This window comes from Myxocyprinus asiaticus, chromosome 48 (genome assembly GCF_019703515.2).
Source record: "Myxocyprinus asiaticus isolate MX2 ecotype Aquarium Trade chromosome 48, UBuf_Myxa_2, whole genome shotgun sequence".
Lineage (NCBI taxonomy): Eukaryota > Metazoa > Chordata > Actinopteri > Cypriniformes > Catostomidae > Myxocyprinus > Myxocyprinus asiaticus.
Window position 1 is genome coordinate 14,730,084 of NC_059391.1, and position 23,401 is coordinate 14,753,484.

The 23,401-nt window shown below is 41.3% G+C and overlaps 1 pseudogene; it reads left to right on the forward strand.

The window, feature by feature from the left end:
• Positions 1-2,256: 2,256 nt before the first annotated feature.
• LOC127437773 (mitochondrial inner membrane protease subunit 2-like) overlaps positions 2,257-23,401 on the forward strand; it is a 176,700-nt pseudogene continuing 155,555 nt past the window's right edge.

Here is a 23,401-nt window from a genome sequence, read left to right on the forward strand (position 1 = left end):
TTTCTGCCCTAATGCTTTGGGCTGTTTTGCATTTAGACTTTGGGAACGGTCCCACAGAAGGCCTTAGCAAGGTGCAATTACAGCAGTGGTGAGAAAATCATTGTTTAATTGGTTGCTTTTTAAGTTGTTGTTTTTTATTTCTGACCTCACCTGGCCCTCACTTAACTTCGCAATTTGTTTCAAACAAGATGGCTCTTGCTTAAGGGCCTCATAGTTAGGTTACTGCAAGTGTAGTTTTAATCTGTGATGCTCTTCTTTTCCACATCTGTCTTTGTTATGATCTGTTTTTGGTACTTTCATTCTAGTTTTTTAGCTTAATTTATCATTTTGTCCTTGAACATTATTGAAACATCCTTGTTTTTGCTGTGGAGAGACCCTTTCTGGTCATATTTCACCCCAAAAATCTAGTTTGCCAAAATGAATGAAGCTTCAAAAATGAAGCTTACCGGTACATTAATGACCAATATTTTGCATTCACAATTAAGCATAATTATATATATATATATATATATATATATATATATATATATATATATATATATATATATACAATTGAAGTCATAAGTTTACATACACTTAGGTTGAAGTCATTAAAACTCATTTTTTTAACCACTTCACAGATTTCATATTAGCAAACTATAGTTTTGGCAAGTCGTTTAGGACATCTACTCTGTACATGACACGAGTAATTTTTCCAACAGTTGTTTACAGACAGATTGTTTTACTTTTAATTGACTATATCACAATTCCAGTGGGTCAGAAGTTTACATACACTAAGTTAACTGTGCCTTTAAGCAGCTTGTAAAATTCCAGAAAATGATGTCAAGTCTTTAGGCAATTAGCCAATTAGCTTCTGATAGGCTAATTGGCTAATTGGAGGTGTACCTGTGGATGTATTTTAAGGCTTACTGTCAAACTCAGTGCCTCTTTGCTTGACATCATGGAAAAATCAAAAGAAATCAGCCAAGACCTCAGAAAAAAAAAATTGTTGACCTCCACAAGTCTGGATCATCCTTGGGAGCAATTTCCAAATGCCTGAAGGTATCACTTTCATCTGTATAAACAATAGTATGCAAGTATAAACACCATGGGACCACGCAGCCATCATACCGCTCAGGAAGGAGATGCATTCTGTCTCCTAGAGATGAACGTATTTTAGTGTGAAAATCAATCCCAGAACAACAGCAAAGGACCTTATGAAGATGCTGGAGGAAACAGGTAGACAAGTATCTATATCCACAGTAAAACGAGTCCTATATCGACATAACCTGAAAGGCTGCTCAGCAAGGAAGAAGCCACTGCTCCAAAACCACCATAAAAAAGTCAGACTACAGTTTGCAAGTGCACATAGGGATAAAGATCTTACTTTTTGGAGAAATGTCCTCTGGTCTGATGAAACAAAAAATTTACTGTTTGGCCATAATGACCATCGTTATGTTTGAAGGAAAAGGAGTGAGACTTGCAAGCCGAAGAACACCATCCCAACCGTGAAGTATGGGGGTAGCAGCATCATGTTGTGGGGTGCATTGCTGCAGGAGGGACTGGTGCAGATGGCATCACGAGGAAGGAAAATTATGTGGATATATTGAAGCAGCAGCTCAAGACATCAGCCAGGAAGTTGGAACTCGATAGCAAATGGGTCTTCAAAATGGACAATAACCCCAAGCATACCTCCAAAGTTGAGGCAAAATGGCTTAAGGACAACAAAGTCAAGGTATTGCAGTGGCCATCACAAAGCCCTGACCTCAATCTGATAGAAAATTTGTGGGCAGAACTGAAAAAGTGTGTTCGAGCAAGGAGGCCTACAAACTTGAATCAGTTACACCAGTTCTGTCTGGAGGAATGGGCCAAAATTACAGCAACTTATTGTGAGAAGCTTGTGGAAGGCTACCCAATATGTTTGATCCAAGTTAAAATAATTTAAAGGCAATGCTACCAAATACTAACAAAGTGAATGTAAACTTCTGACTCACTGGGAATGTGATGAAAGAAAGAAAAGCTGAAATAAATAATTCTCTCTACTATTATTCTGACATTTCACATTCTTAAAATAAACTAGTGATCCTAACTGATTTCATGAGATTTACTCAAAAAAAAAAAAAAGTCTGTTTTTGTTTAGTCTACATTTTATGTTTTTTACTTGAGAAGGTATTACTAGACTCTCTGTCAAATCATTAAATTGCCTAGGTAAACTCCTTGAAGAAGACAAGGTCATTTTCAAAAACATTCATTTTATTCTTTTCTCTCTTGCAGGCAATGGCGCAGACAGGCTTTGGGCAAAGATACTTCAAAGCGTTTGTTAGCGGTTTATTTGTAGCCGTCCCCATCACAGTGACTGTTTTAGATCGTCTCGCCTATGCAGCGCACGTGGATGGTATCTGCCTTATCAAACTCCTCCTAACATTCTCTAGAGCTGGGCTAAATCCGGTTTGATCTAGTTTAGCTGGAAGTTTGCAAAGATGCACACTTATGACGCAACTTGAAAGTTGATTGCGGTTTGAGCTGTGGTGCAGTGGTTTGACATGACATCTAGGTTTACTGCCTAAACATGAGCTGAGGTGTTCAGATGAGGTGACACTGGTTTGAATTTTGAACAAACCCCTAACCCTAAATATATACTTTGGCGCGTAACTTTTACCAAACCGTTTGCGCTACAGACACGAATGATAACCCAAATCATATGGCCTCTTGAATAAAGGTGTGATATTAATATTCTAAGTGATCAAACTTGTGACTTTAGGGCCAAAATTCCCATAGACATTCAATGAGGCACCTGGGCCATTTCTAGGAACCAGAATATCATAGAGATTTGGACTTCGACAAGTAAACAACCACCCATCAACCACTCAGAAGATCCTTAGCAACGCCATAGCAACCACATAACTACTTATGATAGGCTATGAAGTTGTGGTTTATTTGGCATGGTAAGACAAGTTTATTTACTGTATGCAGCACATTTTTATTCACAATGGTAATTCAAAGTGCTTTCATAGAGATGATAAAGAAAATACATAAATTTATTTTAAAATCAATTAAGAACAAGAAATAAAAAATAAGAATAAAAAGTAAATAAATATTTGATAAAAAATTTATTAAAATAAATAAAAAGGAAGGAGAATACAGAAATTAATATAAGGTGCATTTTTTTAACATGTCTATTTAGTAAGTACATATGAACAGTTCTATTACACAAGATGAATGATATACAGTAACTTGTAGGACTTACATTATTATTATATTATTGCTTAATCAAACCAAATGCACAAATTGCATTGAGACCACAATGAAAGAGACCACATATTACCACGAATAAAGGCAGAGAAAACCATCTGAATTCACTGTGCTCATTTTCCTGGCCAGCACAAGTAATCGTTCATTATTTAGTTAGTGAACACTAACCAACCATAAATGTTGTTTTCCTTTTGGAGTCCATTCATATTTGTGTTTCCATCTCTGTTTATAGTGCGTTTATAGTGTTATTTGTAAAAGGAATAGGTAACCCAAAATAAAAATCACCATTTACTCACCCTCATGTCTTTCGAAACAATTTTTCCTTTTTTCCTTCTGTGGAACACAAAAGGAGTTTATAGCAGAATGTTCAAGCAAGATTGTCAAGCCAGGATTTTCACTGAATAACAACATACATTTCAGTCTATTCCTGACATAAAGCACTCATGTGGCTTCAGGTGACTTGGAGTATAGTTGTATGGCCTACTTATTTGATGTTTTTATGTTTTTTTTGTTTTGTTTTTTATCCTTTTTGGAGCTTTACAGCCCTGGTTGCCATCCACTTTCATTGTATGGAAGAGAGCAGCTCAGACATTCAGATTATTTGGTGTTCCACGGAAGAAAGAAAATTATGTGGGTTCATAATGTCATGAGGGTGATAAAATATTGACAGAATTTTCATTTTTCGGTGAGCTATTGCTTTAATGGCTTTTCCTGGCCCTTCACGGCCTTTAAATATGAATAACTCACTCCATCGAAAATGTTGAAAGCTGACACCAATAGAGAATGAGAAAATGTGTCTGAATAAAAAAGATAGAGCACACAGCTGTGACAGATAAATTTTCTAGGTGGGAGCACTCGTCAGGATATTTATTTTAGAAGGACAGATAAGAGATATTTCTGTCAATTATCCCAGCAAGTGTGAAATGGCTCATTGAGATCTCCCGTAATGATTCATTGGATGCTCGTGTATCAACTCGGTAGTCGGTTTGCATGCTTGAAAAGCCTTCGTCACATGCAAGTTGTTTGATATACTGCCACAAAATTGTTAAGAGAAAAACAAATTGTCTAAACATTTTCCAGGTTTTGAAGTTAGACTCGTAAACGTCATTTTTAACCTTGGCATGTCGCTAGTTGAAAGGCTGAAGGAATAACTGAGTGATTCTTTTCCAGAACAAAATTAAAGCAAAGTCAAAAAAAAAAAAAAAAAAACAAACAAACAAACAAAAAAAAACAATTTAAGGAAAAAAGTTTTTGCATTTATTCTAAAAGTTAGCCTAGTAGTTTTGGAACTTGTTTTGAATGGAGGATTAAAGCAATAAATCACAGGGAAATTCAAACATGAAAATGAGAAAAAGAAAAAAGTTAATAAAGCATAAATGTTTCTAGTCTGCCAAAACTCTTCTAGAGACTAGAGTTTGAGAACCATGTAGACTCTTAAATACTATGTGGTGTGAATTTTTCCAGCCATCTTTAAATCCATATTGAGGGTCGTCACCTGACATTGTGCTCCTCAACCGCTGGAGTATGAGGAACTACCAGGTGCAGTGAGGAGATGTTGTGTCAGTTCTGTGAGTAACTGCATGCTCAACTGTGGTAATTTCCTTAAAACAGTCAACAACAGATGTTTCCAACCTTTTTCCCACGGGACCCAAATTTTACATGTCATTTGTTTCAAGACACCCCCAAGACATGTGAATGTATTTTATGTAACAGAGTCACAACTTATTTAGAACAGGTGGGAACTTGCAATTTGTGAACATTTTTCTTTCTGATCACAACATACAAATACACTCACTAAGCACTTTATTATGAACAGGATGGTCCTAATAAAGTGCCTGATGTGGTCTTTTACTGTTGTAGTCCATCCACCTCAAGGTTTGATGTGTTGTGCATTCTGAGATACTATTCTGGTCACTCAGAGGGGTTATCTGAGTGACCATAGCCTTTCTGTCAACTCGAACCAGTCTGGACATTCTCTGCTGACCTCTCTCATCAACAAGGTTTTTCCATCCACAGAACTGCCACTCACTGGATGTTTTTTTGTTTTTGGCACCATTCTGAGTAAATTCTAGAGACTGTTGTGCATGAAAATCCCAGGAGATCAGCAGTTACAGAAATACTCAAACCAGCCCATCTGGCACCAACAATCATGCCACGGTCGAAAATCACTGAGATCATATTTGTCCCCATTCTGATGGTTTATGTGAACATTAACTGAAGCTCCTGACCTGTATCTGCATGATTTTATGCATTGCATTGCTACCACACGATTGGCTGATTACATAATCGCATGAATAAGTAGGTGTACAGGTCTTCCTAATAAAGTACTTAGTGAGTGTATTTTTAAAGCATAAAATTTCTTCAGCAAGGAGTGTTAATAAGTGATTTTAGTGATTGCAACCCAAAAATCATTGTGCACTTCCAGTCTGTTGTGTGACTTTCTTTTGATCGCAAGTGGGTCACTGAATGCTGAGAATTTTCACAGTGAAAACAGGGAATTTTCTTTGTAGTGCTGTATTTGATTGTGTTTTGCCATGACTTTGTCATGTATTCTTTTTTTTTCTTTTGTTAAAAAATAGCTAGAAAAGCTATGCTAGTAAAATCCTAATGAGTTGCCCAAAAATGAAGTTTGCTTGGCGACTCTTAAAGGTACACACTGATCTCATAAAAAATGAAATGGCTGTGGTGACATTTTTCAAAATTATGTTACATGCTTCCTAAAGGAGCGGTCACACTACACTTTGGGCTCCATTTTAACACTTCCGAACATGGGAGACCGGAAGCACAAGTTCATTCTCATGGGCAGAAATTTTGCATTCAGCTGCGGATGAAAGTTCAAGTTTAGTGAACTCTGACCTGCGAATTTAAACAAGATGATGTGTGACCAATTGAACTCTTGGCTCAATACAAAATGCATATTTCAAAGGTGTGTGTGTTTTTATTGTTGCAGGAAAGTAAGTAGATGGTTTATTTTAACATTTTGAATATTTGCTATCTGAATTAACATCAGTTTTTTGTTTTTATTTATTGAAAGCAGAAGCCCTCACATGTGACATCATATCCTGGTCCATTGGGGCGTCCAAAAAAAAAAATGTATTTGCTCAAAGTCTAGTGTGACCTCCCCTTTACATGTATAGTGGTAGTTCTGAGGTTAAATGTCCACTGAGCAGCTTTAAAAGTGCTATATGTAATATTTTTACTGTACTAAATCATAAAATGACCATAATATGTCATTAGAGAATTAGGAAACATGCTAAGTTGAAATACTGGCTTCTCCGATAACAGTGCTACAGCCAGTATATTCTACTTTGAAGTTTCCATTCCGGGCCGGAATTTCTGTTTATGTTTTGGCCTGTGTGATCCCGCCCACTGCCCACTCACCAGTAGTATTTTGACACCGCCGGGTTGCCAGATTTGAACAAGTTTGCAGGCAAACAACACTGCGTGCTGCAGCCATGGAAGCCAGCAAACGAACTGGATCAGAAAAAATAGATTCCACCCAACCTAAAAAGCCTCGTCATCCGTCTAAAAACCACCATGACCAGAGGTGTAGTAAAAAAAGGATAAATATTGGAGATGCCTTTGGAAGATGGAGACAGCTTAAAGCCCAGAAATCCTTTAAAACGGATGCTGAGTTGTTTAATTTACATGTCCTCATTCTGGCAACCCGCATGAGCTTAGAGTCTGGGGCGGGGCAGACAACTCACCAGTATTTTGAATTTGGACTGCAGTACCCATTTCAAATTCTTGTTGTCAATCTTACATATAGCACCTTTAAAAGTGAGTAAAAATTTCTCCCAAATATAATTTTTATGATTAGGTTTTTAAGATTAATTCTCTATTGAGTTTCAAATCAACAAAAACAACCAACCTACCCTACACCTTAAACCTAAACCTAACCGATAGTGTCATGAAAATGCACATGTGACATGAAAAATGAAATCGATGAAGCAACCATGTCATTTTGTGGTGCTTCAATGACACAGCTCACATGTCAACTTACGTGCTCTATGGGACTCGTACCCCAGTCCTTTGCATCGCAAGTGCAACGCTCTATCAGTTAAGCAATTTTATTGTGCTTGAACAAGCTTCTAAATGTAGTTGGTTATGTTCTGCAAACATTAAAATGTATGGCCTTGCAAGTCATGCACTATAGTACAAGTGTTTTAATGTTGTTATTCTTGTGATTTCTGTAAAAGTGAATAAACGTCATTGTTGTTGTAGCACCTCTAGTGTTCATTTTACCAGAAAACTGCACTGATACGTACAGCGACCCAATGATTTTGCTATAATTTATATGTAGGTATTGTAATGTTATTCTATGACACCAGGTTGCATTTTTATGCTAATTGCTAAACTTTTTAACAGTGTAAATAGTAATAGTATAATAATATTTATTTTCAAATATATTTAAAATGATGTACATTCACATGAGATGAAGACTGTAGTCTAAGGCTCTACGCTTACATTTTTTTAGGAGAACTTGTGCTCCTAATTAAAAGATTTAGGAACAGAGTCAAACATTTAGGAGCACAGTTGTAGTCCAGTTGTGTAGGTGCATTTGGGTGCTGTTCCATCTGTTTGCTATGCGAGTAGACGTCTCACCTGCTTGCAAATGCGACTGAAATGGTCACATTGTAGAGCCCTGCTCTAGTCATATCACTCTTGGAGAAAAAACTGCTTTACTCTTCATATGGTGCTGGGTGGACATTAATAAGTGCCGCCATGTTGAGATCATACAGTATGACCAGCCGAATATACTCGCTTTATTTCAATAATACCCTGTAATTTGGATGCTTTCACAGAATAAATTAATCATGGCTGATTGTGCAATTTGCAATGGCAAGAGAATTTCTCTTTTTGCCTGATGCTGCGTCATCTACGCCACTAGATCTAAAATGTTGAGAAGCGGCAGTGGCAGGAAATGGCCACATGTGGTGCTATTGTGACCGAAAATCACATGTTTTTTGTTGTAAAGCTGAGCCTTCCCATCTGCTCTGTACCACAAGCATAGGCAGAGCTTGTGTAAGGCTGGGGAATGCTTAGCCTCTCCCTGGCCACGGCACTGGCATGTGTATATTAATACAATAATAGAGTTATGATTGTCGCTCAGGGATGATGCTGCTTGTAACTGCTGGTCTAGGGTCCATTTCCCAACCACAGGTCTAAACCTTAAAGCTTCACTATGTAACTTTTGGCCCTTTAGCGGTTGAAGCATAAAACTGCAAGTTACGCTAGATCAGTGACTACGTTCGAATTCTTCGCTCGAGTGGCTGCGTTCAGATGCATCCTGTATCGTTCAGCGGCTCCATCAACTTTATTTTCCCGTCTAATAACATATTTGAAACAAAAGTTATCTATGTGAATTTATTGCTATGAATTGTATTAATTAGGCCATATATTTAAATAATTTCTTACCTTTTCATCAAAACCAGATCGAGCTGACATAAAATGCTGAATTAAATAACTTTGAGTGTTAAAATTCTTCCAAAATTCCTAAAACTCCATCCACTTTATCTTTTTTTATTAGATAAAATAACGTTAATTACAAACATAATAGGCTATGTATTACTTGATTATGAATTTTATTAATTATTCTTCCATTCATTCCATCAAAAGCAGCTAATGATGGCATAAATAATCTACTCTGAAATAAAATATTTTGGATGATAAAATATGCTCTCAAAACTCCTAGACTTTTAAACTCCAGACTCTTTTTCCCATAGGCCCCATGTTATTTCTAAATAGGCTATCATGCATTAATTTATTGCTATGATTTTTATTTGTCATAACTTAGGGAAACAATCACAGGCATAGATAGCTCAGAATATTCTCTACCTCTGAAGCTGATTCCTTTTTGCTTTCTTCTCTCTTACTATCACAGCAGCGTCTCTCCCCCACATTAATAAGAGTAGAGTTGTGACACAGTGACACGTCCAGAGAGAAAAAGTCATTTTTCCGATTAACATTTTTTTTTTATTAATTCAACCATTAAATATATACATAGCAGAACACACATATACAGAATCAATATACAACCCCCACTTCCACCCCCCAATCCCCCACCTGACCCCCAACAACACCCCAGTGGTCACACAACCATAGACACACAACAAAAATAAATTAATTAATAAAAAAATTAAAATAAATAAAACAATCACACACATAAAACCCCTACACCTCTCCACTGTCCCTCCTCGAGAGCCCTCCAAAAAAGACAGACATCTGCCCCACTTCTTCACAAACATGTCCAGACTCCCCAGTCTTCTGGATACCCCCTCCTCAAGAGCTGCCAATCTGGCCATCTCTGAACACCACTCCTGAAAAGGGAGCGCTCCAGCCGACTTCCAAGTCCTCAAAGTAATCTGTCTGGCGATCATAACACTAGATAGGACCCAGTTTTTCATGTGCTTATTCTCCAAATTAATGACTGCCCCATCTCCCAAGATACAGAGTCCGGGGCAAAATCAAATTTGAGAGCCCAAAACCTCGCACATAAAACTCTGAATCCTCATCCAAAATTCCTGCATCTTAACACATCCCCAAAAGACATGGGTTGTGTCTCCATCTTCTAATTGACATTGCCAGCAGGTGGGTGTGTCTTTAAGACCAAGCCTATGCAATCTAAAGGGGGTCCAATTGCATGAGGCGAACCCTTGCGTCTCTAGATGCAGATTTGACATTTTTTAGAATCCCAGCCCACTGTCCCTCCTCCAATACCAAATTTAGATCTTTCTCCCATAATCTCTTAAGAGTTGAAGTTCCGTCTCCCAGACTCTGAATTAGTAGGGAGTAATACACCGATGCCTCATGACCTTTTCCAAAAGCAGTAATCACCTCTCCCAGAGTGTCTGCCACTTTAGGAGGGTGTAAACCACTCCTAAAAACAGTACAGAGCAGGTGGCGCAGCTGTAAATACTTAAAGAACTGAGATCTAGGAATCCCAAAAAGTTTAACCAAATTTTGAATGGAGTGATGAGATCCTTTCTTATACAGGTCACCGAGTGTAGTAACCCCCCTCCCAATCCACTCTGACCAGCAAAAAGGGGACTTGTTGATGCATAGTTTGGGGTTCAGCCATATGCTCGAGCAACATTTAAAAAAATGTCAGAATTAAACAGTCTGGACACTTTAGTCCATACCGAGTTCAGATGCGAGATAACGGGATGCACTTTAGCTTCTCCGATTAATTTGATAGAAAAGCTCTGCAGTGGCAAAAATAGGGGCAAGAACTTCCTGTTCTATACAGAACCAGGGAGGGGCTCTCTCAGGTGGAAGCGACCAATGAGCCAAATGTCTGAGACCGAATGCATAATAATAAAATAAAATCTTGGGTAGACCTAGCCCACCTTTGTCAATCGGCCTATGTAACTTATTGAAATGTAATTTGGGACGCTTACCATTCCAAATGAAAGACTTTGCTATGCTATCAAATTGCTTGAAATAAGAGAGGGGGACATCTACAGGGAGAGACTGCAGTAAGTAATTGAATTTTGGAATACAATTAATTTTAATAACATTAACCTCCCAATCATAGATAAATGTAATGAAACCCACCTGCCCACATCACTCGAAAACCGTTTTATTAAGGGGTCAAAATTAACTCTATCTAAATCACACAAATTTGCTGGGAATAAAATACCCAAATACTTAATGCCCTGTGTGGGCCACTGGAAAGCACCCGGCTGGAAAGCCGTTTCTGGGCAGTACACTGTCAGAGCCAAAGCTTTGGATTTAGACCAATTGACTCTATATCCTGAAAACTTAAAAAAGGAATTAATAATTCTGTGGAGGCAAGGCATAGATCTACTGGGGTCAGAGACAAATAATAGAATATCATCTGCGTAAAGCAAGAGTTTATGCGCCAAACCTCCCGCCACCACCCCTGGAAAATCATCCTCCTTCCTTATCGCGGTTGCTAATGGTTCCAGGGCAAGACAGAACAATAATGGGGAAAGAGGGCAACCCTGCCGGGTGCCCCTATCCAAAGTAAAATAATCTGAAATTAGTCCATTTGTTTGTACCGCTGCTACTGGGTGTCTATAAAGTAACTTAATCCATCCAATAAACGTACTCCGAAACCCGTATATTTCCAAAAGTTTAAAAAGATAATCCCACTCTACCAATCAAATGCCTTTTCGGCGTCAAGTGAGATGGCAGCGACCGGAGATTGTTCATTCGCTACTGACCACATGATATTGATGAGACGCCTAATGTTATCAGAAGAGCTACGGCCCCGAATAAACCCCACCTGATTCAAAATTTTTGACTACATTTTTACATCTAACTGGATCAGGGAAATTGGACGGTAACTTTTACACTCGCTTGGATCTTTGTCCTTTTTAAGAATCAGACTGATCCGGGCTTGTGTCATGGTTGGAGGAAGCTTTCCGTTCTTTAATGATTCTGTATAAACTTCTAACAAAAGTGGAGCCAGTTCTGTAGCATAAGATCTAAAAAATTCAGCAGCAAAACCATCTGGCCCCAGAGCTTTGCCTATAGGTAAGGCCTTAATTACCTCGTCAAGTTCCTCCAAGGTTATTTCAGAATCAAGTCAATTTCTTTGCTCAGTTGTCAGTTTAGGAAGTTTTAATGGTTCCACAAAGTTTCTAATATCTTCATCAGTAGACGAAGACATAGAACTATAAAGATCAATATAGAATTCTTTAAAAGCATTATTAATATCAGTGACCGAGGTAAATATTTCACCACCAGCAGATTTCACTGATGGAATAGTAGAAAAAGACTCTCCCTGCTTTATATATCTAGACAAAAGCTTCCCTGCTTTGTCCCCTGACTCAAAATATGACTGTCTTGCCCTGAATAACCAAAACTCCACCTTCCGTGATAAAATAGCATTATATCTATATTTCAATCGGGTCAATTCTCTGAGGCCATCAGACGACATTCTGCGCATCAGCTCTGCCTCTGCACTTTTAATATTCTCTTCCAACTCCACAAGTTCTCGTGCTTTGGATTTTTTGGTGAATGAGGCATACTGTATGATCTGACCCCTAAGAACTGCCTTAAGTGCCTCTCAAGCCACGCCCACAGAGGATACTGAGGACCAGTTGGTCTCCATATAAACATTGATTTCGGTCTTTAACTGTAAAAGATGACACGAGAAGCAGTTTTCCTTCTTCAGGTGAGGCTTTATTTCCCCTCTTCCTCGACACCACTTTACAGTTTACCTTTATACACTGTCTAAATACTAACACACACTGTTTCCGCAAATACACTCTCACTATTAGGAAGTCCTTGCTCTGGCTCGGCTCTGTCATATCCAGCCTCTCTCTCGACTGAGTGTTGTGTCGCTCTGTTTATGCCGCTCTCCCCGTGCTCACTGAAATTAGAGACAGGTGTTAGACATAATTTAGCTCAGGTGTAAGCGCCCTTACCGCTTTCTCTCTCCGGAGAGATGCTTGACCACGCCCCCGCTGCCACATATCCCCACCGCCCGACTCAGGCTGGGGCGACATCCGGCCTGCCTACCACTCCCCCCCATTCCTGGAAAGGAAGTCTGCGACAGCCATCTGCGACCCCGGTCTGTGGACCACCTTGAACTTAAACGGCTGAAGAGCCAGATACCAACGGGTGATCCAGGCGTTAGTATCTTTCATGCGGTGGAGCCACTGGAGTGGGGCATTTTCCGAGCTGAGGGTGAAGGCCCGCCCCAGCAGGTAGTATTGGAGAGTGAGGACCGCCCACTTGATGGCGAGACACTTCTTTTCCACGGTGCTGTACTTAGTTTCCCTTAACGAGAGCTTACGGCTAATGTACAGCACCAGGCGCTCCTCCCCCTCCACCACCTGCGAGAGTACGGCCCCCAGCCCCCTGTCTGAAGCATCTGTCTGTAAAACAAAAGGGAGAGAGAAGTCAGGTGAATGTAACAGCGGCCCCCCGCAGAGTGCGGCTTTAACTTGCGTGAATGCCCGTTGACACTGCTCCGTCCACTGGACCGGATCTGGATAATTAGGCACAAACCTTCTATAATAGCCAGCCAGCCCCAGGAACTGTCTCACCCCCTTTTTGGTCTTGGGTCTCGGGCAGGTCACAATCGCCGCTGTCTTGTCAATTTGGGGACGCACCTGCCTGTGGCCCAAGTGGAACCCCAGATACCGTACCTCCACCCGTCCAATCGCGCACTTCTTCGGGTTCGCTGTGAGTCCCGCTCGGCGCAGCGATCTCAGAACCACCCTCAGGTGTTGCATATGCCGCTGCCAATCATTGCTGTAAATGATGATGTCATCTAAATAGGCAGCGGCGTAAGCTGAATGTGGCCTGAGGATTCGGTCCATGAGACGCTGAAATGTAGCCGGGGCTCCAAACAAACCGAACGAAAGTGTCACCAATTGGTGTAATCCAAACGGTGTGGAGAAGGCGGTTTTCTCACGGGAAATTGGTGTCAAGGGGATCTGCCAATAACCCTTCGTCAAATCCAATGTCGAATAAAAACAAGCAGTGCCCAACCGATCGAGCAACTCATCAACGCGAGGCATTGGATACGCATCAAATTTAGACACCGCGTTGACTTTCCTGTAATCCACACAGAATCGCACAGACCCGTCGCTCTTAGGCACTAGAACAACTGGGCTGGACCAATCACTGTGGGATTCTTCTATTACCCCCATATCAAGCATCGCATCCAATTCTTCCCGAACAATTTTCTTTTTGTGTTCGGGTAGTCGATGGGGCGGCTACGTACCACCACCCCCGGCTCGGTCTCGATGTGGTGATGGATGAGGTTTGTACGTCCCGGTAGAGGGGAGAACACATCTGCAAACTCCTGTTGCAACTTGGCAACCTCCGCGAGTTGGCTCGGTGAGAGGTGGTCTCCGCAAGTGACCGGGGTGAACTGTTTATGTTTTGAACTCACCTCCGGTCCGAGCTCCGCCTTCACGGGAACCACCGTAGCCAACGTCACGGGGACCGCCTCCCTCCACAATTTTAGGAGATTGAGGTGGTATATTTGACGTGCGTCCCCTCTATCGGTTCGTTTAACCTCATAATCGAGATCTCCCACTCGTCGTGTGACCTCAAAGGGTCCTTGCCACTTGGCGAGTAATTTAGAGCTCGATGTGGGAAGCAATACAAGCACTTTATCTCCCGGTGCAAATTCCCTTAGCTGAGTTCCCCTGTCATACAGTCGGCGCTGTCGTTCTTGAGCTTGGAGCAAATTCTCCTGTGTTAGTTGCCCCAAGGTGTGGAGTTTTGCTCTAAGATCAAGAACGTACTGAATTTCATTTTTACTGTTTGAAGGTCCTTCCTCCCAGGCCTCTCGCATTACATCAAGCATGCCGCATGGGCGTCGCCCATACAGCAGCTCGAATGGGGAGAAGCCAGTGGAGGCTTGCGGGACCTCTCGTACTGCAAATAACAGGGGGTCGAGCCATTTATCCCAATTTCTAGAATCATCTTGCACGAACTTACGAATCATGTTTTTGAGGGTTTTATTAAATCGTTCCACCAGGCCATCCGTTAGAGGATGGTATACACTGGTGCGAATCGATTTAATATTTAATAATTTGTACAGTTCGCGTAGTGTTCGTGACAAATGTTGTGCCCTGATCGGTGAGGATTTCTTTCGGAATCCCCACCCGGGAGATTATTTTGAAGAGTGCCTCCGCAACACTGCGTGCTGAGATGTTGCGAAGAGGCACTGCTTCCGGATATCGCGTTGCATAGTCCACTAGGACCAATACAAAGCGATGTCCGTGTGCTGACCGTTCTAATGGCCCGACGAGGTCCATTCCAATTCTCTCAAAGGGGATCAGAGGGAGAGGGCGCAATGGCGCTTTTGGGGTGGCCGGTGGGTTAACCAGCTGGCATTCGCGGCATGCCGCACACCACCAACGCTTGGTGAGTACCCCCCTTGACACTTACCGGTATCCGATACGCTCCGGCCCGGTCAGGGGCAGCCTGTGGGAGGTCAGAGACCCGCACCACCGTCCCCAGCTCCATCAGAGGGCACTGATCTCGGAAGTGGCTCGGGTCTCCGCACCTCCAGCAGGCCGGCCCAGGCGCTATGCCCGCACTTGCGTCGGCAGGCGCCCCCCCCTGAGGGGGAGAGCGGCGGGGCATTGGAGTAGGGGAAGGTGTCGCCTCCCACACCCGGGGAACTGGTCTCAGGGGCTGAGTTCCTCCTCATCTGCGTGGGGCAGGAACGGGACCTGGAGAGAGAGCAGACGAGAGAGAGAGAGGGGAGGGGGAAGAAACAGAGGGAGGAGAGAAAACGTAGGAGGGATCTTCCGCCCTCGGGATCGCCGCCACGTGGTCCTCCGCAAGTCGGATAGCTTCCCCCAACGACTTCGGGCGGTGGCACTGGACCCACTCCGCCGTCCCTTTTGGCAGTCGAACTATGGACTGTTCCAGTACCACCTGGTCGATAATTCCCTGGACGTCGCGATGCCCCGCTAGCAGCCATCTTCGGCAGGCGTCACGGAGCCACTGGGCAAAGGCAAATGGGTGGTCAGAGCTTTCCAACTTCAAGCTCCGGAAGAGTTGACGACTTTCCTCCGGAGTGCGACCAACCCGTTGCAAGATGGCTTTTTTTAGATCTCCATAGGCCAGGAGGCTCGACGCTGGCAGTTGTTGAGCCGTGAGCTGGGCTTCCCCGGACAATAGTGGGATCAATTGGGCTGCCCATTGGCCGAGCGGCCAGCCCCAGATCTCGGCGGTCAGCTCAAACAAATCCAGGAAAGCCTCGGGGTCGTCCGCCGCCCCCATTTTCTGTAATGCTGGGGGGGTAACGCCGTGGGTGTGTCCGGGGTCGCGGCTGAGGATGCCCCCTGGCTGAGGAGGCTCCGGATCGCCTGCCGGTCCTCGGCTTGAGCATGCATGAGCTCGACAAACCGGCGGTCTTGATCTTGTCGGAGCTCAAGCAGTGTTTGTTGGTGGTTCCGATGTAGGCTGGCGAGGGCTTGGAGGATCTCCGCCAACTGGGAGGACTCTACGGGATGACCTCCATCCATCTTTCGACCCAAACTTCAATCCCGGGTTTCAGCACCAGTGTAAAAGATGATGCGAGAAGCAGTTTTCCTTCTTCAGGTGAGGCTTTATTTCCCCTCTTCCTCGACACCACTTTACAGTTTACCTTTATACACTGTCTAAATACTAACACACACTGTTTCCACAAATACACTCTCACTATTAGGAAGTCCTTGCTCTGGCTCGGCTCTGTCATATCCAGCCTCTCTCTCGACTGAGTGTTGTGTCGCTCTATTTATGCCGCTCTCCCCGTGCTCACTGAAATTAGAGACAGGTGTTAGACATAATTTAGCTCAGGTGTAAGCGCCCTTACCGCTTTCTCTCTCCGGAGAGATGCTTGACCACACCCCCGCTGCCACATTAACATTTGTTGGAAATCAGGATTTTACAAAAGGGATACATTAATGCGCCAAATATATGATTTCTTTTTCTCCGTATATGGCAACATCTCCAAACTCACCAAGGCGTGATCTGAGACTAAGATGTTTCCAACTGAGTAATCAACAACAGATGAAATGAGGGACTTAGATATCAAAAATAAATCTATTCTAGAATAAATCTTATGGACTGATGAAAAATTTATAGTCCCTACCAGATGGGTTCAAAAGTCGCCAAATATCTGCAAGACCAAGATTTTTACACATCTTGTGAAGTGTCACCGTTGCTCTAGGGGGCTTACACACTTTTGCTTCACTATGATCAAGGACTGAGTCCATCAAAAGATTAAAGTCTCCTCCCAATATTATATCATGAGGGGTGCCAGTGGCTTGCAACATCCCTTCAAGATCTATAAAAAAGCCCTGATCATCACCGTTAGGTGCATAAATATTAGCCAAAATCAACCTTTGCCCCTGAATTTCAGCTAAAACAATAACGACTCTTCCTAATTTATCTTTAATCTGTTTGAGAAATTTGAATTGTAGATGTTTATTAATCAATATAATGACTCCCCTACTCTTACTTGAGCCAACACTAAAGAAAACATGTCCACCCTATATCTTCCCAAATGTTTCAGCTTCCTGCGGGGAAAGATGTGTTTCTTGAAGAAACACAATATCATATTTCTTATGAAATAACCTTCCTTCTTTTTATGGGGTGCCCCAACCCATTCACATTCCATGTGGAGAGAGACAACTTATTCATATTAACATCTGACATATTGATATAATAAAAATAAATAAATGGTGTGTCAAAAACAAGATTACACAGACCACATTCCCCATTAATGCAACAATCAAACCCTGAACTTCCCCCGATCAAAACAAACAGAAAAAAGAAAAACATGCGCATTAACCCCGTGCATGACAGCGCCAACTGGCGTCAATCCCTTAAAACTCAAAGAGTCCATGTACACCTATGAGAGCCCCTCAAATCTGGTGCTTCTATACAAATTTTGTAAGGCAAAATTTTAAAAACAGACCACAGCCAACAGGCAGAATAACAGAAAAAACATGTAGACTCGAAGGTGTGTTCCTCCAAAAAATAAACTCCAGCTGATATAAAGCCATTCAGTTTCCTCGGACAGACAAGCAACTGTTCAGTGAGCCAGCTGTTATGAGTTCAGCGGATGACATAATCATTCCAATGTCCCGTAAAAATACTCAACAAAACAGACTCCAGCCAGTAGGAGGAATAAGCACAAAGGACAAACAGATTTATCCACAGCTGTTCCAGAGTGATATTCAACAGAACAAGCTCCAGCCGCTAGGCAGAGCCAGCACGAAAAACAAAACTGGCATCCGGTTCCTCAGATGATCAAGAGCCAAACTAACTCGGAGGCCGCAAAAAAAAAACAAAAAAAAAAAAACAAATATACGCCATAACTTACTCAGCCCGTCAACTTTATAAAAGACGTCCTTTATGTGAGTATGTAGGTATTTTGTGGTCATCCAAAGTGTCCATTCTCGATCTGGCCGGAAACTTCAGTGTAAAAAAGATCTTCCATCATGCAAAAGTTTCTTGGAGTCATGCCACAAAACAAACTCCAGCCGCTAGGTGGAGCCAGCGCAAAAAGAAACAAAAATGGCACCCAGCTTCCTCAGATAATACAGTTCCTCAACCGCGAGTCAGTCCATTAATATAAGAAACATCAAATGGCTTACTCACTCCAATGTATTTATGAAAGAGAGTGCCTGTTTTGGACATGTAAATACTTTGCGACCCTTCTTCGTTTCTATTCTCAGTTTGGCCGGGAACATCATTGCAAAAGTGAACTTCTGCTAATGTAAGAGATTCTTACATTCCTTGAACCGATCACGTTTCTCTCTTGTCGAATTCGCAAAGTCCGGGAACAAGAAAATATTATGGTTCTTCCAAGAAAGCTTTCCTTTGCTCCTCGCCCGGCGCAACACCAGATCTTTATCGGATGATCTCAGAAATTTGGCCAAAATCGATCGGGGCCTGTCTCCCTCAGCAGATCTGCGAGCAAGGACTCTGTGAGCTCGCTCGATTTCCAGCTTGTGGCCTGTTATGTCGAGCAGACTCGGGAAGAGCTCGTCCAGGAATTTCACCATATCTCTGCCCTCTTCATGCTCAGGAATTCCAACAATTCGTATGTTATTCCTTCGGCTCATATTTTCAAAATATTCCAGTTTTTCCAAAATTAATTCCAAATCTGTTTTGAACACGGGCGGATTAGCAGATAATTCCCTTCCGATGACTCAAGATAATTGATTCGTTTTTCAACTTCTGTCACTCTTGTAAACAACTCAGAGAATTTTGTTTCCATCGCCGTAATCGATCGACATATTACAGCGAGATCTTCCAAGTCAGCAACAACCTTCGTCAGCATCACCGACATGTTGGACAGTTGACGCTGAATTTCATCTACCGACGTGCCGTCCTAATCGAGTCCCGCCAGAGGCCTCAGCTTGAACATGTAAGTGTCTCCAGAGTCTGAGGACTTTGACTTCTTTGCTATGTTTACCTCAAAGAGCAAGTATGTAATTGGGTATATCAAATCTCACCAGATTATAACATGAAAATAATTAAAAAACTAGCAAAGTTCGCAGAGCTCGTGTCTCACACATCTGCTTCTCGCATGGCATCCCCGGAAACCCAGAAAAAGTAATTTTTATAATAAGCCATAGTGGTATTTTCAGGGGGGAGGAGGTTGTAGCCTTACCCTGCAGTTTGTTCACCCTCCGCCTATGACCACAAGTGTTGTGTTGAGTCACCTTCCTTTCAGGTTTTCAAAAGAGTTGACATAAGAGCTCATTCCTCTTCGAGAAAATGGCCACTGAGGAGTTCTCCATCCAGACAAAGATATTTGTATCCCTCTAAAGTGCTAATTGGACCATTTTGGTCCCTCTCTAACCTGCCACAGTCCTCCTTGACCTTGAACCGTGCTTGTCTGAGTACACTAACTCAAGGGGAATCCTCAGGATAATGAGCCGACTCTGTTTTAAGGGTTACTGTCATTGCACATAATTGGCAGGGACGCAATCGTCTGATATACTTTAATACAGTGCTCAAATGCCTTTTGACACGGTTCTGTGAAGGTTAATATGGCTTTTATCTTGACTAACTCCTCTTTACTTTTATGTGTGGTCTGTATTTTGAAGCACTAGGGTGGAAAGAAAGCATTTACTTTGTGCAATTTCTTATTGATCAAGATGCTATGAAACTCAGGGACTTGCTCTGGTTATTGACTATATAGCATGATCTTTAGCTTCGATTCATTACTCTTTTAAATACCTAGTTTTGTGTTCAGATATCATATTTTAATGATATAATATTTTTGGGTGAGCTATGTCTTTAATATTGCATTGTGGACAAATTTTTGCAACAGTAGTCTTCAGAGTAGTATGGTCGCAGATCACTTGGGTTTTGTTAACAAAATAAAAAAAAAAGGCATACATAACGTAACCTGACTTCATTTTAGTAAGCGAAGCAAAAATAATCTAAATAGCTGGCCTTATTCTGTCTGAAATGTAATTTACTCAGTAATACCTCTATAATAGAACTGTTGAATAAAAATAAAATAATATTCGCAGCTGTGCTGTTGCCTGCAGTACTTGCAGTATATACAACAACATTCTTGTTCATGTGATGCTGCTTAATACTGACACTTACGAAGTACTATACACAATCTTTTCAATATACCTTTTTTAAACAAGTACATGGTTTTAGTTTCATTTAGAGCCCTATATTGGGAACAGTATTAAGAGTATGGCAAGCCAGATTCACTCATTATTACCCAAAGATGGCACTCTTCTCCTGCTGGGAATTTACTGCTCTGGGAACAAGCTGTTCATCCTTTATGTGAAACTATTCTGAGCAGGGGGAAGGCTTACACTGTATGCTAATACCCCTGTGTAAACTTAACTTTCAGCACTGATGCTGGAAAAACCTGAAGGTCCATATAATCATAATCACGATTTTATATATATATATATATATATATATATATATATATATATATATATATATATATATATATATATATTTGATGGGATGTGTTGTATTGACAGAAACTGCATTTTTTTTCTTCATGTTATAGGTGAGCTATAATCATTGTCTTCCCTTTTTCTTGTTTTATATGGGTTCTTTCAAAACTAAGATTTTATTATTTATTAGCAATTTCAATTTCATGTCAGTGTGTCATTTTGCTATGTTTAAATACTCGTATCCCAGCTTACTATTCAGAGGTAACAATTAATAAGCCATTTTTGGGTGGATTTCATAAAAAACAGCAAACATTGTGTCTCTGTGGCAGTTTCAAAATATTACTCTGTTTGTTTGTGCATCCTGACCTGCACGGCAACACTGACTCAACCAATGTAATAGTTATAAAGCGGGAGTATGTTTGGCCCTCCAGTGGCAGATGGGGGAGTGTTTGGGAAACCTGTTTGAAATTAATAATAATAATAATAATAATAATAATAATAATATCTTATTTACAGGACTTTCCTCAACTTCAGACAGCAGTCAATAGGGGAAATGGTTCTTTTTAGGATGTTTTATCCATGGAAAACATTTTGTTATGCTTTGGATGTAAACAGGGACAAACCTGCACTGCAAAGAAGCATTTTCTTAATCACAGTTTTTGTCTGTTTTTCAAGTAAAATATCTAAACATCCTTAAAACTATAAAAATTTACTCTAGAAGGAAAATTGAACTAGACTATGAAAATTCTCTGACTTGTTGTCAGGGAATATTTCTTGAATTGTATTTATTATATATAATATATTAAATTGTATTTATTTGTAAGACATATATACTTTAAAGAGGCCCTATTATGCTTTTTGGGATTTTACCTTTCCTTTAGTGTGTAATATAGCTCTTTGTGCATGTAAAAGATCTGTAAAGTTACAAAGCACAAAGTCCACACAAAAGGGAGTTATTCTCTCCCACAGACAACACTGCTCAAGAACTACAAGAAATGGCTGGATTGTAGTCCAGCCATTTCTTCTGTAAATTTCTACGTCACTATGTAACACATTTGCATAATGCCCACCTAAGGGCTACTTTGGCCCGCCCTCAAACAAACGTAGTTATAGCAGAGGCCAGGATGAGTTGGGTTAGGGATGTCGCCATGTCGAGAAGACGCTGTTTTCTTCACTGCAAAAGCAAAACCTCTTTGTTTGAACTTCCAAAGGCAGACGAATTGAAGTATCAGTGGTCAAAATGTATTTTAATTATTTAGCAGTACAACCACAACCAATGCAGTATTCAAGTCAGTTACCCCTGAAAGATGGTGCAGTTCCCACTTTGTTGGGACAATCTGGTGCTTCCGGATCACAACCTGTAAGTATGCTTGATTATTTGTGGATTTATCTGCTACCGAGAGTTCAAATGTGGAGTTTCGTGTTGTAGCTACGGTGTACACCCAGTGCACAGCAGTAGGCCTCTGCTATCTTGCTAGCTAATGTTATTATGTTGAAATAGTTTTGATAATCAGCTGCGGGACCACTTTTACCTACAATTGTGTAGAATTATGCATATTGTTTGTCGTTCTTACTATCATGAATATTGATCAAGTGTGGAGATGGATTTATTTTTACAAGTGGTCATTTTACGTCTGCAGTACACGGTAGTGCTCGGCTAACTTGGTATGTAATGTTATTGTTTTGGTAAGAGTTTACTATTCAGCTGTGGGCCAGCTTTTACCTAAAACTGTGTAACAAAATGGTCAATCTCAAGAGTCTTATATAATTATATAATTACAAGCTGTAATGTTTCGGCCGCTATCCAAGGTAGTCCACGGCTAACTTGCTCACTAACCGGGAGTAAGCCTCTGTTCTCCATTCATATCATAATAGTTTGGCTACACCCATTCCAGCAAAAGATGACTAACTTAGGGTACGTTTACACGACAACAATGTACTAAAAACTGAAAAGTTTTTCTTTGCGTTTTTGAAAAGTTTTGCGTACAGACGGCAACGTTGTCAAAACGATCCCCGTTCACACGGATCCGCGAAAATGACTAAAAATGCTATATTATGCATGCCAGGCCAGTAGCTGGCGATGTCACTTTGTAAAGAAACACTACGCACCTGCGCACATAAGCATTCTTCCACAGAGTGGTGAATACAAACAATGAAGATGGCGAAAGCATCAAGGAAATTTGTCTGGACGGACGATGAGGTTACTTTATTACTACTAGTGACCCTGGACTATAAAGCACGCCACCTGTTTAAGGACTCCAACTGGTGATCTCATGTTGGTCTGTTCGCCCCCTGGAGGTAAGGACGAAGTTCTTGAAGTTCATGCCTATAGACTGAACATGTAATACACGCGCGCATGACGTCATCATTGTTTTCACAAATTCACGTTTTTGTATGTTTACACAGAGACGATAACAGCATCGTTTTCAAAAGTTTGTGTTTTCAGGCCCCAAAACGCCGTTGTCGTGTAAACAAGCAGCCAAAACGCATACGTTTTTAGTTGAAAACGTTGTCGTGTAAACGGCCCCTCAGATGCACTACGTGTCTTTTACCTGAAGCATTGTGTGACGAGGAGGAGGGCGGGGCCGGGCGTGCGTAGTCAGGCTAATCAGCCGAGGAGAGGGATAAGTGCAGCGGAATGTGGCAGCTCGGGAGAGAGAGAGTCACATGCAGCTGCCATGTGTGCATTTATGTTTTTGTGTCTTTTTGTTTAAGTTCTTATTAAAATAATACTTTGTTTTGATTGTTGCTGGTTCCCGCCTCCTCCTTTCCCATTTTAACTGTGTTACACATTG